Source organism: Taeniopygia guttata, chromosome 4 (genome assembly GCF_048771995.1).
Source record: "Taeniopygia guttata chromosome 4, bTaeGut7.mat, whole genome shotgun sequence".
Taxonomy (NCBI): domain Eukaryota; kingdom Metazoa; phylum Chordata; class Aves; order Passeriformes; family Estrildidae; genus Taeniopygia; species Taeniopygia guttata.
This window is the reverse complement of record NC_133028.1, coordinates 71,502,681-71,522,329: the sequence shown is the minus strand read 5'-3', so window position 1 is coordinate 71,522,329 and position 19,649 is coordinate 71,502,681. Positions and strand designations below refer to the sequence as shown.

The window sequence follows — 19,649 nt, the reverse complement described above, 5'->3', positions numbered from 1 at the left end:
CTTTTAGATAACTTGGAATAAACTGCCTTGAGACTGAACAACAGAGACTGCTGAGCCTTTTTTTTTGGAAGCTCGGGTTGGAGGAGAGACTTTTCCACCACACAGAGCCACCCCAAACTAGGGTGGTCTTCGACACACTGGGACAGGGCTAAAGCAGTGACAGTGCCATGCGAGGCAGCGCAGTGAGACTCAGACGTGAATCAATGAATGCCAATTAATCAATCAATCAATCATGAATCAATACCTGCATCTGACTGTCACACCCCATTCGAAGTGGGACACACAAATATGGGCCGGGACACCCTTAAATGTAGTTCCAGTGAAGTGAAATTTTATCAGTTTTAGTGACAAAGGTACAATGAATAATTTTCTTCCAGCAGGATGAAGTCTTCAAAGAGCTCCTGCACTTTTTTCACCAATAGTTTCCAGGAATTATATTTTGTTTTCCCTCCTGTCTCCCTCCACACCTAGCTTTTTGTTTTAAAGCACTAGAGAGTATTAAATCTCTTCACTACGAGCCAGCCAATATCTAAATAATTTCACACTTTTTTTTCATTGCAAACATTTTAGCATTTTACCACTGTTTTAGGATTGCTAAGTCAAATAGAAAGTAGTACTCATCTGTCACTGTTCTGTTTAGGATGAATCTATTAGTTGAGAAGTGGAATTAATTATCTGCTAACTATCTGTTTTTCTATATTTGGCATGAAATGTAGATGGAGATAAATTTATATACTTGACACACGAAAACCACTTCAGTATCCTATCAACTGACTGGAGGAGTAGGTAGAGATTTTTACACTTCAAAAGCTAGAATTGCATTTCTTACTTTCAGAAGTTACATCAAGTAGACATGTAGTGTGATTCACAGCAAGTGACAGAGAGGACTGGATGTTTTAAGGGGAGAAAAAGACCAAATCTGTAACTGATTAAATATTTCCTCCCAAAAGACCAAAAAAAAAAAAAGCAAAATTGAAGATGGTTTTCCTTTTTTTGCCTCCTACACAGTAAGAGATGGTAAAATATAAAATATTCTAGAACTGTAAAAGGAAACTGGAATTCTGGTTTTGAGTCATTGCAATGATTTTACCCATTTCCCTTAGGATTTTTTTTAAATTTAATTGAAAAAATGAGCCATTTATATATCTTTCCAACTTCACATCTAATTGAGAATATGTAAATTTCTTCTTTATGAAAATATTACTATTGTTTAAATCTGTTTGGCTGTTTAAACACAGTCTTGCATTTGAGAAAAAAATTCCAGAATTTCCCCTGACTAATATATATAGGATGGAATCCAAAAGATTTTCCAATTTCAGCACCAAATATTGTGGGTTTGCCTTACTGACTCATTAGGTTTCAGATGATCTGTTTTCGTTCCTTATTCTATAACTATTGAATCCTAAATAAGGGTTAAATTCTTAAAGAAATTATCCATTATTTTTATAGCTGGGTCTTCTGTTAAATATCTGACCCAGAATTTTGTATGTCATTAACAGATTAACAAGTCTGAGAGACAAAGACTTTTTTTTGAAACATAAATTTTTCTTCACAAGCGCAATGTCTTAAACAGGGCTTTTGGATTGTTTGTTGTGTTTTGATCTTTTTTTTTTTTTTTTTTTTTTTTTTGTACTTTCAGCTGAAAAATAGATGTTAATATTTGAGCTGTGAAATCTGAAATGCATTTTTTTTTAGCTTCCTACACAGTGAAGAGGTCAAACATTCATTTAGGGCTTACCTTCCAAACCACATGAAGATACTGACACGTGATATAATTCCAGAATTCAGTTAACAGAATTAAGGATGCACAGCAAGCAACATGCTTAGATCTTGGCCTGGATCTTCTGAGTTTTATTGTGTTTTTTGTCTTCACTGTAATTTCTTAAGGTTCTAAAAGAAGTGCTGCAAATGTGTCTTCCAAGAGTGTTACGGTATTGCTGTCAAGTGTCTCTAATAGATTGTTTTTATCTAGGCAGTAATTTTGCAACATGCAATCTGAGGTTCAGTGCTGTGGCACTGTGAAGGCCATTTGGAATTCAAGATGCTTCACAAAAGGCAACATTTATAAAGTGTGATTGCATCCAGTGGTATTCACCACAAATGAGCTCGCTCACTGTTCTTCACATTATGATTTAAAGCCCCCTTCCAGCCTTTGATGATAGATATGAGATACAATTTATTCAAAATTCAGAAATATTGCAGATGAATTACAGACTCCCATAAAAACATTAACTACACATACATATATTGTAGATATATCATATACTGGACTAAATACATTTAGAATTTACTGCAGCTTACACAGAAAAAAAAAAAATGCACAGGCTATTAAATAAGCCATATTCCAAATCAGATACATAACTTATCTAATCAGATACTTAATATATTGAATCAAAATCACTGCACCTGCTACATCAAATACATCACAGATTGAATGAAATGTACCATCCAAAGAGCACATCGATATTAAACTAAACCATGTTGAACAGCTACATAATTTGCTAAATTAAATAAATTGAGCCAATACAGTAGTCACTGAGCCTAGCAAACAGATCATAAACAAACACAAGGCTTAGAGGTTTTGAAAGAGCTTGCCATGCATTACCAGTTAGGTCTCTGTATCTCTACTTGTATCTTATTTTTAAACAGAGAAAATATTCCAGAGCTTGGAAAATCAATTTTTAATCATTGAATAATCACCTGGCAAGTTAGGCATCACACTTGAGTAAGAACTGCTATCATTCTTAGACATCTAATGCCTTCAAAAATTATAAAATTAATAGTAAATCAGAGATTCATGAAATTCCAGCTAAAGGTATACCCTGAGAATGTCTAAAGAAAATATCCTATTTTGGACATTTTTCCTCACAACTGTTCTTAGAAAAAATCCATCATGAAAAAGAGCAAGGTGAGTAAAAGATGAGAAAATAAAAACCTTATTTCAGAGACATTTTTAAATAAATAAGTGACATGTGTTAAGGTCAAATGGCAAGTTTAGTGTCACACAGACCAAAGTTCTTTCTTTAAGTAATTTTCCAAAGGCCAAGTATTTTCAAAAAACATTTACCTAAGGCTAAGTAGTAATGCATTAGACTTCCAAAATCAATTTAGTCAGAGTTCTGCTTCTTAGACTGGTTTAGTCCAGTAGGTTGATAATGTTTTATCTTAATTAATAAAGAATATCATTTTATAAAAAGCATTGTTGAAGACAAATGTAAATGAATATAGACATTTTGTGATACATTCAATAGTCTTCAATTATAAAATAAAAATAAATATTGATTTGCTGGCTGTCTTTTTTTTCTTTTTTTTTTTGAAAGGCTTACTTCATAAGAGACAGTTGTGATTCCAAATGTCATGTTGGTACTTCTGCTGCAAAATCAAGAAGGCACCGTTGCCAAAGTCTGATACATAATTGCATCAATTTTGGAGACAAGTTAAACTTATACATAGAGTAAATCTGTGGTTTTAAAGTAATTAATTCTTCTAAAAACTCTACAGAAGTACATAAAGCCAAACAAACTAATTAAGATTTATGATTACTTCACAAAAATATTTTAATTGGTAGTCTGTGTTTCATTTGATGTAATTTTTCAGACTCCCTAAAGCCTGATGTAAGCATCATGTTGACACTCATGTTCACACAGAAACTCCAGCCTTATATGAAAAAAGTTGAAACTCTGATCATATGGGAGGCCCATCATTCAGTAACTGGGTTGGGCTCGAAGATCTCAAAGGTCTTTTCCAACCCAGTTGATTCTTCATTTTGTGATGAACACATCTAGCTGGGAGCTCTGGATATCTGTTTCCTCTGAGCTGCAAACATATGAAGTTATTCTTTTTGTAAAAAATACATATTTAACTTGTGATTTCTCAAAATGGTTCAATTGCAGACAAGAGATACAGGAAAGATTAGAACTTTTATAATTTTATCTCACATTCCCTTCTAGCATCTCTAAGTGTTAATATCCACGGAAAAACATAAAATCCTCTCCGAACTCTCTCAGCCCCTGAGAAGGAAATGATGCTGTTCCTCATTAAACATTTTCAGTGCTTACCTAAAAAAGCAAGGTGGTTTTCTCTGAAAAGCATTAACAAATCCTGAGGTGTCAATACATGGAGAGATAGAAACTCTGCAGAAACCTTTTATTTGTAATTCTCTTTGCCCCCTGAACAGGGGGGGCAGCTGGAGTCTTTCACCCACTAAAGCATCATCTATAACTCAAACCAGCAATCGATACCAAAAGAAGATGTTTGATGAAAACTTCTCTTGCTTTCTCAGCTTCAGTCCCCTTAACCCACACTGAGAAGTTAAAGTAAGAAAGAGGAACACTATTGATGTAAAGGGCAAAGCCAGGGATGAAAAAAGCCATGTCAGAATTAGAAAAGGTAAACTTCTTTTTACAGAGCTCTTCAATACAGCGGATTGAACTCAACAGTCCTGTAATTCTCTAAATTAGACTGCTTTCATGGAAGGCTCACAGTTGCTGTGTTTTGAAGAAAATACATTTGCATCCTTTAGAGACATTCAACACTGCTTTAGAAAGGCCTCCAGTGAAAGGTCAATGGTGCAAACACTGCCTTGCCTATAACCTTTCATTTCTAATGAAATGCTCCACGGATTCCCGAGGGGAAAACAGCTTGTAGAGCTCCTATAAGTTTTATTTCAAAAATCAAGTTCCCACACAGCACATTTAGAGAAGCTTTTTAACTCTGCTGCCCACCACCTTTCAGGAAAATCACTAACCTTTAGCTCTCATCTTGTCTGTGCCTTAATAGCCAAGGAGGGATGTGCTTAAATTTAGTCCTGTTTTTTCAAAACTGTATTTCTGAACAATTAGCTTGCTGTAGGTTGCTGCGTGGTATAAAGTCTTCCAGGATAGAAGGAGTGTCGTGTTTGCAATTTTCCTAGAAATACACTGGCTATTTTTACATATAGCAGGAGAAAAAGTAAAGCTCATTTCAAAACACAATGCACAAAGTAAAACCCTGTGTGCAGCCCTGCTTTTATGGTGGTTTCTTGTAGCTCAGAGGCCCCAGGCATGAGGATGTCACTGAAAATGTGGTGTTATCAATAATTGCAGCTGAAATTGAGTGAAACACATCATTGTGTTGCCTTAGTAGTAGATTGGATTCAAAGGGGTGGTATCAGTTCCTTTTCCCAGATTTATTAGATGAAAGCAAGTAACATGGAACAGGGCAAACATCCCAACACTGAGCAGGGACAGCAAAGAGGAAGGAGTTTTGCATCAGGATCAGACTCTGCAAGTGAAATATGACTTTAAGGAGACAAAAGTTTGTCAAGAAGTCAAATTATGTTAGTTCACACAGTGTTAAATGTCCAAAAGCTTAATTTAGCAGAGGAGCTGCTCTGATAAATCTGTTCCCTCTTCATGCCAGATTACCGAGAAAAGGATGAAAAAATTCCATTAAAGAGAGGAATAACAGGATAGTTTCAATAAGGAGTTTCTAACTTTAGCATATGATTATGCATCACGAAAAGAGGTTTGCAATGTAACCATAATGGAAAGTTCACACCCTGGTTATAAGGAAATACACATACTAAAACCTGAATTTCTTTTGGGAAACTTGTAAACTGAAACCACATAAATCCCATAATAAATCAAATGCAGGAAAACACCCTATTATTGATAAAGGGTGTCAAATTCCCCAAAAGTTCCAAAAATATGTAGAAACTCTGTAATACATATCCTTAATATTATAGGTCATTCCCACTTATGAACAAAAACTCCAGGATCCACTGTGAGTTATTAAAGGAAGAATTCTGGATATTTAATGTCTTGTCAATATTTTAAGACATATGGCATACCTGATTTTTTTTATTTTAAGCTGACCTGAAAAATACTTGTTTCAAGTCAGAAAAAAACCCCACCAAATTCCTTAGGGAGCCATTAAAACCATAATTTACGTAATTCCAATCATAGCTTTCTCTTACACATATATCTATACATACTTAAGTATAGATAGATGTGTGTGTGTTACTTAAGGCGAGGCTTGGGAAGGCAGATTTTAGGTAGGTGACATGGGTCACAGAAAACAGTCCTAAACCATATCTAAATAAAAAAAAAAGTGTAAATATTACTCAAAAATAGACATGCATTTTAACAAGCAACTGATCAAAACTAGTTATAAGGCATTTTGAAGATCCTTTGGGAAAGCTGAAGCATGGTTCATTAAAACAGGACAGGGAAAACAATCTGTATTTAAATTTATTTTATGCCAAGAGTTTAATTAGAGAGGAGAGGTCCTTCTTACTCTATGAAAATGACATAAAAATAAAGGAATATTAAAAAAATTTGGTCTAGAGATACACATTTATCTATTGAAATAAATGAGTCTATCTTTTGATAGATAACCATCCCGTGATCTGCTTTTACTATTTGAAACAGCTGCATCATCTGCGTTAGAGAATTAGTTAAAAAAAGGAAAAAGAAAGGAAAGAAAATATTTTAAAGTACATAATAATTTTTGGGAAATAAAAATTTATTTGTAGGCAAATGATGTGCAGGCACAAAGAAATAATTTTGTTCCAGGAAAAGAAAAATTTCCCATTCTGTTCTTGAACCCCTAGAAGGGCAATATTGCCACACACTTAGATGGCTGTTAAAAAAAAATATAAAATTGATTCTCATCATGAAAAGCAGAACAAAGCATGCTTGAAATGTATTTTACATAGACTATCAGAGATTTTACACAGAGATTGCTGTAAGCAATTAAGCTCAAGTTCTAAGCAACAATTCTGAATTTTCTTCATATCTCATCAACTTGCTGTATCTCTTTTCTCTTCTTTCTCTGCTACAAACTGTTGATAGTCTTACCAGTAGCCTTTAAAAATGGAAGGAATTGATGCAAGATGGTTTGAATAAGTTTTTAGAGCAATGACACAGACTGGGAAGGGTACCCAAAGCTCAGGGCTGAGAAATGGGGATTGTGAGTAGGTGAGCCATTACCTGCGAGAAATGAAATGCCAGCAGCTGTTTGGGGAACTTTTGCACAAACAAAGCCCCAAAATCTGGAGCTCTTCCAGGTCAGGATACAGAACCCAGCAACTTTGCTGTTTATTTCCCACAGAGGATCAAGATTAAGGCTCATTCCTTGCAGATTTAGCATAAATACTTATCAGCAGCTTGGCTGAAATTCTGCAGGTGCTTTGGGGGGATTTACTTTTTTTTTTTTAATTGACTTAGAGAATGACATGTAGATACATTCTTGTTTCCTTGAACATCCTGTTTATACTGATAGCACTAAACAAGGTTTTATATATTTCTCTCACTTCCTGATAAATTATAAATTCTCATAAGCTGGAAACTCCCTTGACTTCTTAGCACTGCATTTTTTTTGATTTTTCTTTTTTTTTTTTTTTAATTTTCCCAACTACTGTGGCATAGCACTGAAAGACAGGGTGAAGCACTTGCCTCATCACACCTGAAAAAGCACAGGTGCCATCTGAAAATAGAAGCTGTAACAAAAAAAATGAGCAATTAAACAAAGGAAAGGACAAGAGAAACCTGCTGCAGGAATTCTGAGACACAAAAGGCAAAATAGTGAAGGAGACAATGAAATTCCTTGCTCTGGAAATCAAACAGCTAAATAAGAGCCAAAACAGCTCTTTGTTTGGCATTGACCCTGTGTGATGCTGGGTAATCTCACTGGACCTCAGCTACCAAGACTCAAGTACCCTCATGCTACAAAACATTTTGAAAATATAGTGAAAATCAACATAAAATTGCTGTTATTATTAAATTTATTTCCTCTATTATGTGTTTATAAAAGACTAAAAGAAGTGAGAGGAATATTTTTTTTCCCTCCTGAAAACTCAAAGATAAGGTATGGGACTGAAAAGTAATCAGTATCTTCTGATCCTTGGAGTAGGATCTGTACCAAAAATGCCCCAAAAAACAAAACAAACTTTAACTAGGAAAAAAAAAAAAAAAAAGAAAAAGTGAGATGTGTTTTTCTCTTCTGACAGAAAAACCCCAAGCAAGCAAGCAACCAATTTGTTGTTTGTCTGGGTTGTTCCCTACTATTGAGAAAACCCCATATTCTTTATTAGCTGCCAGATTTCATGCTATGTGCATTAAAAAGGCCCCATTATACTATTTTCATGTTATTTTTTCATCATCCCAATTCTCACCTGCATCATTCTCCCATCTCACAGAGTCCTACAGAGAGAAATAACTCCTTCTATGTTTTTAAATAGTAAAATCCAACATCTAAACAAAAGGTGTGGCACAGAAAACTCATTGACATTCTTGGCATTTGATTTTCATTCAGATGCATCTGCCTGTTAAAAGAGTTGTCAGAAAACTCCCTTGTTTCAGAAAACTCTGTCTAAATCATCTCTGGCATTTTCCACTAAACTTTTCAGTAGGAGTTTGAAACACATCACTCTGTTATTTAATCCTGACTCTCCAAAGAATTCACTTTATTAGCATTTGAAAGAATCTCTTACCTGTAAAGAAACCTTTACAGCCACAGTTCTGAAAATGCATAATACATCTTCCTTGGAATATTTATTTCTGTCACAAGGATGAGTAGATATCTTGTATTTCATTGAGGAAGTTAAAGTCCTTCCCTCAGTATTTCCAGACATTGGAAGTAATAAGGATGGATAATGACAGTTGCCTTCTTACAGTGCCTACAGATTTTCCTCAGTTTGAACAAATTCTTTTGGTCCCCTTTTCTAGTTTCTCTGCACTGCAACTAGAAGGGATGGGAAGAACTTCTCTCTATAGAGTCCTACTCATTATAAGGATGAATGAAGCTGAAATTGAAATCTGACTTTCTCCAAATGTACCGGACATAAAAGAAATATATTTTTGAATATCTGGAAATGAGAAAATCACGGGCTGGAAATTAATTTTGTGTTAAATAAGAATTGGACTATGCTAATAAATAGGAGTCAAATAAGGCCAGGAATAGAACATGTTGCATGTTTTGTCAAAAACAGAAAACCTGCTAGGCTGTATTAGAAGTGTTATCAAGACTGTCAAAATCTGTTTGGAATAACACAATAACGTGTCATGACGACTCCCATTCCAGTTTCTTCAGATGCCATAAGCAATATAAAATCAGAGAATATTAAAATGTGTGGATTTATTTTTTTAAAACACTCATATTAGAAATCTTATTATTTCTATAAATATATATATTTTATTGATATAGTCCTTTTTGCCACAAACCCTAAAGTATTATAAATCAATGCTTTTTTTCCATTGTAATGTAACCCCCTACTATAAACATTAACACAATCACAGCTACTGTGTTTAACACCAATAAAACTGAGAATAGCCAAAGCATATCAAATGTTTCTGTATTTATTCTGAACTCAGAAAGAAGTCTAGACTTTTATGTTTTAAAGCCACTCCAGAAGACTGGAGCTGAAAGAAACCAAAGGTTCCCAAGTGACCACAGTGCAGCACTACTTTCTCTTCTCATAAGATAACAATTGGATGCAAAAACACACAAGCAAACAAACAAGACTCTTTCTAAATATTTTTTTTTCACTATTAGCATTAATAAAACCATATGCTCCCTAGACAACGCCTTTTCTTATTAATTTAGGTGATATTCTGACAATATTGGTGTCTAGAAAGTAGAAACTATTCCAGGCTTTGGCTCTCAATGCAAACCTCTGAGCAGAATTTCAAATTTCTACCAGGGCAAGCTGTAGAATTGGAGCTCCTTTTTTTTTTTTTTTTTTTTTTTTTTTCCCCTTTATGATTTTGCTTTTCAGATAAGAAAATCAGGCACAGAAGGACAAATTATGGAAAGACAAGAAATAAGTAACCAAAAATCATAAGGTCATAGTGGAGCTGAGAAAAAAATTACCAGATCTTGATTTTAAAAAGCACTTTTCTAAAGGTAAAACCTAAATGCTAAATCGAAATACAAGAATTTTATTTTTTTATTTCGCATTGTCATATAAAAATGAAAACTAATTTAATGCAAAATTATATCAAACAATGCTTTATAAAAATTTGTGTTGTTTTTTTTTTAAGAGAAATAAAACCAAGATTGTGTCTTTTTTCAATTTACAGGATTTTATTTGTTACTTATTTTTATAACTCTATGTGAATGATTATCTAATGAAGGATTTATGACCACTGAAAAGCAGCTACAAATGCACGAGCTGGACATCAGGTAACTGGTTCAGGTAGTGCTTACAGGCCACTTCATGAGATACAGAGCTGTTGCAAAATTGTCAAAATCCCAATTATCCAATGCCAGCCGGCAATGTTCTTGAGAAGGGTCTCTATAAATAGTAAGGAGAAATAAAGAGTAAAGAAGAAATTGTAGAAATTTGAACTGGGTTAAATTTAACTGGGAAAATTTTAGGAAACCTTTGTTCTTATGTGCAAACAAGGCCAAATATTTTCTATTGCCAATGTTCTCTGTAAAGCTGACAATCTACAGAGGGTTTTTTATGTGCACTAGAAAAATGTTATTAAAATTAACATTAGGTAAGAGACTAAAACCTATCTTGAAATCAGGAGGGGGCAGGAGGAATTTTTGTGAGAAGAATATACTGAAGATTTTTAGTTTAGTAAGCTTGACCTTAAGGGATTCTCTTGTCCTCCTCAGACTGTTCCCCTTCCAAAGATGCAGTGTACTACTGCTACCATATACTTAAAAAACTGGACATTTTTATTGGATGCCAGCTGAACTCAAAAATACTTGAATAGAAATATTTTCTACTGTGGCTTGCTGGGTATTCTTTTGTATATATATATATATATATATATATATATATATATATATATATATATATATATAAAAGAGGATTATTTGCCAAATTGTTTAACAAAAATAGATTAATGCTGTGTAAAAGCAGTGCTGGCAGGTTGATGTGAATTACCTCCATTTTTCTTTCCTACAGAGAGGTCCTGTTTTTTTAAGTGGTGAGTTTGTTTATACTTAGGATAAATTAGCAGTATACATTTTGCATAGAGTAAGTTGCCTTTGCAAGTTCACAGATCAGGTTGTTTCACTTATCTCTGATTCCTTCCATGGAAATGACAAAATATTTTAGAGTAGCAGCTTATAGGTATCCAAAAAGGTCTGTATGACAAAATATGTTTGCACAGGGAAGCAGGATATTTACATGGCACTAGATCACTAAATATTGGCTCTTTTACTGCTTTGCTTTTTCTGTAGCCCCAAACCAGTATGTGGTATTTATTGGTAAACCTGGCAGAAAAGTGTACATTCTCCACAGAGAATGAGTTTCCCTGGCTACAAAGAAAAGTTTCTATTTATAATAAATATTGCACAAACTCTAAAAAAAACCAAACAACAACAAAAAATCAAAACAAGGCCACATATTTGCTTTTGTCCCATGGATGTGTAAAATTGAATCAGGGTCATAACCTCAGTTGATGAAGAAAAGGCTTCGCTTGCAGAGGCTGATCCTGAATGGAAATGGTTTCATTTGAGGGCTGTGGCTGTGTTGGGTATTATCAGGATTGACTGTCTCCCTATATATCAATAACCTTGATTTGAGAAAATGTGTTGAACTATAACGAAACCTAAAATGGAAGAAGACAATCAATATAAAAGGGAGAAACCAAAACATACATATATACATATATATATATATATATATATATATAAACTTAATATACTGAAGAAAGCAGAAATATGGACAGCTGCATCCTTTATACAGGCATTATATAAGTTCATTAAATATTTTGTACTATAAAAAATTATAGGAGTTTGGTGTTTCTTGTGGTAGAGATGTCTTTTTATTTGTACTAGAACATGGACATCAAAAGCAAAATAAAACTTACTAGACTGGCTTGTTGGATTCCAATAATATTCCCTTATTTCACTGTAATTTGATATAAATGCCAGGAGGGACAATTACATGGTTATTGCAGTCCCCATTTCATTTCTCCAGCAATGCCTGCTATTTATTTACCATCTTCTCGTTGGGTTGTTTTCAGGCCAACATCCCTAATAAATATAACCCTTTCTGCTTTTGGTGACTTAGGATATTTCATAGCTACCAGTGAAGCATCTGTGGCTCCTTCAGAGTTAAAAATGAACATTTCTGACAGAAGAAGAAGACAATAAGTGATACATATTCAAAGTACTGACACTTTCTGCCAGCTAGTATGGGTGCACTTCCAATTGCCATCTAAATGTTAAAGAGCATTTTGTCTATCCATATTTTCTGGGCAAGAGCATTCAATACAGAACAGTGTGGGAAGAAAACTTCACTGTGTTATTTTTTGAGCAGTAAAAATTGTTTACAAAATCTAAGTTTTAATTACCTTTGAGATTTTCAGTACCGATTCAGCAGATCTCTCTCTGTTTTCATCACAGCAGGAAAAGGAGAAACAGCCTAATAAAGACAGGCAAGCATAATTGTTCATTACACATTACAACTTCTAGAGGGGATTTCACTTGCTGCTGGAGGGTTGAGACAAGCTTACAGTACAAGAAAATCTTAAATTAACAAATTCTTTCATATCTTGAAGCAGCAGCATGAAATGTGCAGGCACTCCAAGGTAGTGCTCTCCTAAACCCTGACTTCCAGGGTTATCACACCACTCTGCTGTGGCTGCCAGCTTTGACACTGACAAAAGAACACTAAAAAAATCAAGTCTGAGACTGACAGGGAGAACCAAGAATGTTACTGGTGTCAGCATGATGCTTCCTGACTACTGTTAAACAGTAGGAGAAGCTTAACAGTTGCTGGGCAAGAGATGGGCTACTTTTGCCCCAATATATCTGTTAATTTTTTTAAAAATAGCAGTGGTATAATTTCAACATATTTCTGTTTATGTTGAAATAGTATGAAAATCCTGAACACTTTCCCTATAAATAAAAACTAGCTGAATAAGACAATTCTGTTTAGAGATATTAATAAATGCAACCTCAAAAAGCAATCTCTTCTTAAAGGCATCAGTCAGTTTTGTAAGGAAAATAATTCATTTTCTTCTGGAAGAAATAGAAAATTTGACTTTTAATTAACAACATTAACTAAAAGAAGTATTAAGAAAGAGAACAGAGGACAAGAACTGAAATGGAATTATTATGTCTACAGAAGAAGATTAGAAGCCAAAGTGTTAGAAATTCTAAGACAAATTTGCAGTGGGTGAGGATCAGAGTATATCTGGGAGAAAAGGGGAGAACAGAGCAGGAAAGGGAAATGGAATATTTATGGAATGATGGAAAAATGAACTTAAATGGAACAAAATAATCAGCCCAGCCAATGATCTGCTAAATTTAACTTCAAATTGAATCTTTTTCTTTTATACTCATTCTCTTTTAGACTTTATTTATTGGTACCATAATGTATTTTAGACTATCACCCTAAAAAGGAGGTGAAAAAGAAGAGTAAATTTAATAAGAACAAGCATGAAAGAAAGTGGCTGATATTTTTCTAAAAGGCTGTTGTTAAATAAGGACTAGATGGATAGCATAAGAGTGATGCATGAGTTTGACTGGCACAATCACAAGATTTTATGCAGAAATAGTTTCAGGATCCCACCCTGAGCAGATGTGTCGTGGGTATTGCATGAAGATGGTGCCATCCTAGCCAGTGATCACTCCTAGGACACAGACTGTAGTTGAGCACTGGAAAAAAAGTACCACTGGAACTGTGAGAAAGCCCCTGGTGTAGAATTGGCTCCTGTCAACCAAAATTCTCCCAAACACGTCCTGGCCCTGTTTCATGGCCTGAACAATACAGGCTGCACAGCCAATGTCAGTATGTACCAAGTAATTTGTGTTTGGCAGCTCAGGAGCTCCGTGCCACTTTAATTTCAATACCTGGGAGGGGATCCTGGGCTTGTTAGCACAAATGCAGCCCAACTCCAGAATACACAACAGTGTTTAAGCTGTTGTGTGTGTTGTCTCCTTTTCCTCCATCAAGCTGTGACACTAATACAACTTTGGAACAAGTTTTCTCTGAAGCACAAATCTCCTTTATTTCTTCTTCTTTACACTTACCAGTGTTAAATCTGAAACTTTCCTGATGTACTCTTTAATTCATTAAAACAAGGAAGAAAAAACAATTTCTAAAACTGTTTTTTTCATACAAATCACAGTACTTCATTAAAACACAAAACTGGCTGTGCAGAGGAGAGGAGAAAGCAGTTGAGTTCTGAGACAAGATGGCAATGGCAATTTTAATGTATAAAAAAGGTCAGCACAGCAATGAGCATAATGTGGAATGCTACAGTGGTCATTATCAAGACATCCCACTTTTGCCTTGGGACACTGCTGTGGAGTTCTCTCCCTTACACCCCAATAAATACTGCTGCTGACTTATAGAGCTGTGAATAATTAGGCAGTACAAAAACAACAATAAGACATAACTGAGCTATCACATCTATTTGATAATTCATAAAGGACTATCAATCTTCTGTCATGGAAGTTAAAACTTTATTGAGCCATTTTTCTCAATTTTAGACCCTTAGAGCAGAAACAAAACTCTGAATGGCTTTTCCAAAATTAATTTTCAGATTTTCATCAAGGGTAAAGCTTGTTTTCATTCAGAGGGGAATTCATGGGGAAATCCTATTCATTTTCATATATATAATTTCCATCTCTTACATCTCCTAACACAAAAACCTCAATAGTTCAAGTAAAACTATCTTTTTAACACTGAACTACATGCTGTTAATGATTTGGTGACAATGGTACCAGGGAAATATTTGCCTTGTCTTATTTATATTTGTTTTTCTATCCTATTTCTACATTTCTTTACCTTCCACCTTTCCCCACACAAGAAGATGCATTCACATTTGTGATGGTAGCCAATGCTTCTCTCTGGAGACTGTGAAATATTGAAAACAGAAGAAAAAAATAAAACACACAAAATAGATAAAGAAATCCTCCATCGACTCCAAGGATTAAAAAAAAAAAAAAAAAAAAACAAAAACAACAATTGTTGGTGGAAAGTCTTAAATTTGATTCTAATAATCAATAGGCATTTCCACCAGTAATATAACGTGGATCAAAAGGATGTGTTCAGTTTTCCAGTTAAGTAGTTAAGAAGAGAAAATAGTGTTACAAATTTTAGCTATTACTTCTGGAATAAAAGTGAAAACTGATGAGACTGTTTTCTCATTATAAAAAGAAACATAAAAAACTGCTTTAGGAATATATCTTCCTATTTTGTCCACACATGTGTGTATATATAAAACTTCTACAATTAAAATCTCAAAATTCCATATTTTCTTAGAAATAATAGTTAATTATGAAGTGAAACGTCTTCTGTCCTCTTTCAAAGTGAAGAATATTTAAACTGAATATATTGTCCTTACCCTTGTTGTAAAATTGTGATTGTTAGATTTTGTTCTAAAATTGTTGGAGCACATATAATAGAGTTTATTATTGGGGGGGGGGGAAGCAGGTTTATTGAAACTAGAAAGCAACATTGAAATTAGACTTGATTTGAAGAAAATTAAATGGCAATATTTCTGAGATTCAAAGTGGAGCATCCACCACAATGATCCAGTAAATTTTTTATCCACAACCAACAAAACAAGTATCTACAAGAACTATTGATTTTGTTCTAGAATAAGTTAGAACAAAATAGTTAGGGGCATATGCATGAGTGCCCCTCTACCTTTTTTCCCCCTGCATCTGACCCAGGCAGAGAAAATACTTAAATCTCCATGTGACTGTACAAAGGATGTAATCTGTTACAAATCAGCTGCTTCAAAAGAAAAACAAATCACGATCATGCTAAATTTGAAACTAAATTGTTACCATTTACAACATTATGCCTAAAAAGGATATTTCATTTAGTCAGAAACTTTCTACCAGCTCACCACCAAGATACCTGCAGTGTTTTGTAGTTGGTAAAATATAGAAAAGGTAAAATATCATCAGGTATTGCTTTATCTGATAAATATGGTCAGAAGCTTATTTTTATTCCTCTTCAAGCATACCCCCTTCAGCTGAAAACTATTACCCTATAATCACACACCTTTCAAGTGAGACATGGTAATGGCCTCTGTGCACTCTGCTTGTCTGTCACCATGCATTTTTGATTGCTATGTGAGAATAAGCCAGAATTCGTTAAAATGAAGGCACATATTCAGAAAAACTGTATGGATTTCTGTTATGCATGTTTTAGATGAAGGAAGTTTTTTCTCTTGTGTTATTTATATTTTCCTTCATGTTTCTTCTTCCTTTATCCACGTGTGAATTTTACACATGCAGTACTAAAAGAAGGGTGGAAGAAGGAGCAGAAAGTGAGTAAAAAGTTGAAGGAAAAAATATATTATCTAAATACAGACACAAAATCACCTTATTTTCGTGAAAATGACACATAGACATGAAATGTCTAAACCTTTCTAATATTTTTGTAAGTCAGATAATATAATCAAGGATTTTTCATTTTCTGGTATTTTTCTCACTGGCAGTAATATGAATAATAATAAATAACCCAGAAAATATTGTTCAGAGATTGATCATTAACAGAAACAATAACACTTAGTGGCATTGCACATTAGCCTCTTATAAAAATTATTTCAACCATCAGCAAAAAATTCCTTACAAAATACCAGGAGTCAGCATTCTCTGCAACATCTGCATTTGCACCACTTAAGATATCTTTCATTAGAGCTCAACTCTAATTATTTTATTTCTTGCTCGACACCTGAGTAAGTAAACATCGTTTAAAAAGTCAGATGAAAAGGTTTGTACATATCATTAGATTTTCTAAAAATTTTATTTCTTAGTTGTAAACTTAAACCCTCAATTAAAAAAACATTTGAGATGTATGGTTTTTATTATTATTTCCATAACCTGATGCCCCAACTTGCCCAAGATTATACCTGCAAGTAAAGTATAAACTTCTGCTTTCTTTCATTTTTATATTCTGCCATTCTTACAGCTCTATTTCCAGTAAAATTACCATGAATACTTAAGCAACAATACAAAAAATAGTAAAAGTAAAGTATTGCTTGCATATTATTGCTTTCTCTAGTCCCAGCACTTTGCACTATGCTACTGAGTCTAGTGATAATTTTTTTATAACTATGATTATATCATCGGCAAAACAAAATTTATGTACTTTTTATTTGGTCTATAAAAATGCAAAGAAGGAATGGATAAAATTACTTCATCTGGTTTAGTGCTAAGGCCGGGAATTTAAGGATTGCATCTCCTAAGAGCCACCCTAACTACATATACTGAGAACAGGCAAAAACAAATCTGTTTTTTTGGATGAACATGAATGGACAGTTTGTATTGGAGTAATTGTGTAAGATAGGTAAGAAAAGGAAGATGGCAATTTCCAAACACCCTTTAAAACAATACCATATTTACCTGGGAAAAGGACGGAGAAGAAATTTCTGCTGAATAGAAGAATCTTGGAATTAGAAGCTGATTTTTTTCCTGGATATAAGCAGATTTCATACAGCATGTGAACCATATATAATTTAGCTCATTTTTTTCAGCATAAGTACAGTAGAACTGTGTTGTGCCTATACACTTGATCACAGGAATTTTAAAGATGTGAAGCACCCCATGCCTGTATAAAGAACATGATTTCAGATGTCTAATGTTTATATGTATAAATGTGAATGTTTTATGACATTCCAATTTTATTCCAGGAACAAAAATACAAGATACTTATTGTCTTTAATTAGTGCTGATAGAAACATATATATTGCAGCACATTTCTAAAAGTCCATTCTGAAATGGGTGGATATTCAGTCCTGCCATAAGGCATGATGTGAGAGTAACATTTAATTAACCATCACATATTTCAGATTTTTACAGGGAATTCAGTAAAACTGGCAATGACACTCTTTTCATCCAAGTCACTTTGCCAGAAATTCCAAAATAGCATGGCAAATATAATTCACATGGCTATGCTTGACCCAGAATTTCTCTGTGTTTGCAGAGAAACTCTCTGCCTCTCCCCAAGGAACATAAACCAGCTCTACAATGGTGCCACAATCATGGAAAGAAACCTCAGATGATTTAGTGTGTCTTACCAGAAACCCTGGGGTTTTCTCTATAGGACAACATTTTATGGTTCACAATCTGTACATGTTTACATAAAAAAATAGGAGAAAAGGATGGGTAAAAAGAAGCTGCAGGTGAATATCAGAATATTGATGAGTTGAACAGTGAATTGAGACCTTCTGAAGATCTAAGCAATCTGAGAGAGAACCACTCGTGCTCCCTTTGTCAGTACCTTCTTTTCCTAGGAGTGACCCTCACCAATATGCAGCCCCTACATAAATTCAGTATGCAACAGAGAAATTTGCACCAATTTAAGTGACAGACCAAAGGTATGAGATGAGCAGAAGATATTATGTGCTTGGATTTTGCTTACATTTGGGAAGAAATTCTGTCTATGAAGGAAAAAGCAGCCATTTGTCATTAGGGTGAGCTTATATGTGGTGGTCAGGAGAGGGGAAGGACTTTGTTATTGATGGCTTATTTATGTTCATTTATTTTTAAATGGCAGCTGTCTGAAGCTGCTCAGTGTTTGGAGCATGAAATTAAGTCTCAGGAGAGATGAATTAGATGAGAGAATGCCAGGGAGTCAATCAAAAGTTCACATTATAAGTGTTTTACCCCATAAGCTCTGAGAACTTATCACAAATCTTCCCAGCATGTCATTTGCTAGTTGCAATTATTTTTAAAATCCTTCATTATAATATATGTGTAGATACATGTATATAAAGAGAAAGAGAGAGAGAGATAGATTCATAGATATATATAGATATATGGATTATCTATATGTTGATATGACATAATTCCTTTCATATTGCTGGCATGCATGCAGTATGAATATTCAAGACTATGGTATATTTCATGTAAAGACAGTATTGTTTTCTTCTTTCCTAACAAAAATATTTAATAAAGACAAAAATACCATATAAACTACTGAAATGTCAAATGTCATCTTACACCATGTGCATTTTTCACGAAATCTTGCCTGATATGAAGTCCTATTTCCAGCCAGTAAATCTATTGCAGTGCCCTCTACTTTTTCTATTATATTATCTTGAAATAAAATCTTAAATGATACTAGTCTTTGAGACATTTTTGGAAGGAACAGGGAAAGAGGGACATTCTAATTAAATGTTCTCATTGTCGATGGCAGTTCAACATTTTCACTTCCATAACTCCACTAAAAAAGTTCAGATGAAACATGATTCTTAATAAGCAGAGACACAAGAGAACTATAGAGTTGGGGTTTAATATTATTCTTTGATTTGACACTGATGGGGAATACTTTTTTCCCCCTGAAATATATTTAATAAAGTAATAGCAATCAAACTGCTATAGTAAACTAATAGATATAATGAAACTCTATTAGCACCCAGAGACTCCTAAGAGTGCAAGGAGACAATACATTAATTTAGAATCAATTCTTTCATTAATTCATTGCATTCCTCTTTCATAATTCTCACATGCAGTCCCAGCACAGAACCTGTAAAAACAATGGCTGAGAGAACAGGGGGATCATTTAAGATATTTTTTTATCAGTAGAGGGAGGAGATGTTGATCTTAAGAAAGGCATCATAAATGTCATTTCTGATATCTCCAATTCCCTTCCTTTTTGTATTTGAAGCCTTATATGCCCACAGATTTTTTTTTTTTTTTTTTAGTGGGGAGGGTAGGGATTGGGTCTCACTGCATGA

The 19,649-nt window shown here is 34.1% G+C and overlaps 1 long non-coding RNA gene across 1 annotated transcript in view; it reads right to left on the bottom strand.

The window, feature by feature from the left end:
• Window positions 1–3,307: 3,307 nt before the first annotated feature.
• Window positions 3,308–19,649, bottom strand: part of LOC140683876 (uncharacterized) — a 38,398-nt gene continuing 22,056 nt past the window's right edge. The window contains exons 6-7 of the long non-coding RNA XR_012055450.1: window positions 12,297–12,367; window positions 3,308–3,816 (exon numbers count right to left, since the gene is read on the bottom strand). This is a non-coding gene — a long non-coding RNA (uncharacterized lncRNA). The remainder of the gene's footprint in view (window positions 3,817–12,296; window positions 12,368–19,649) is intronic.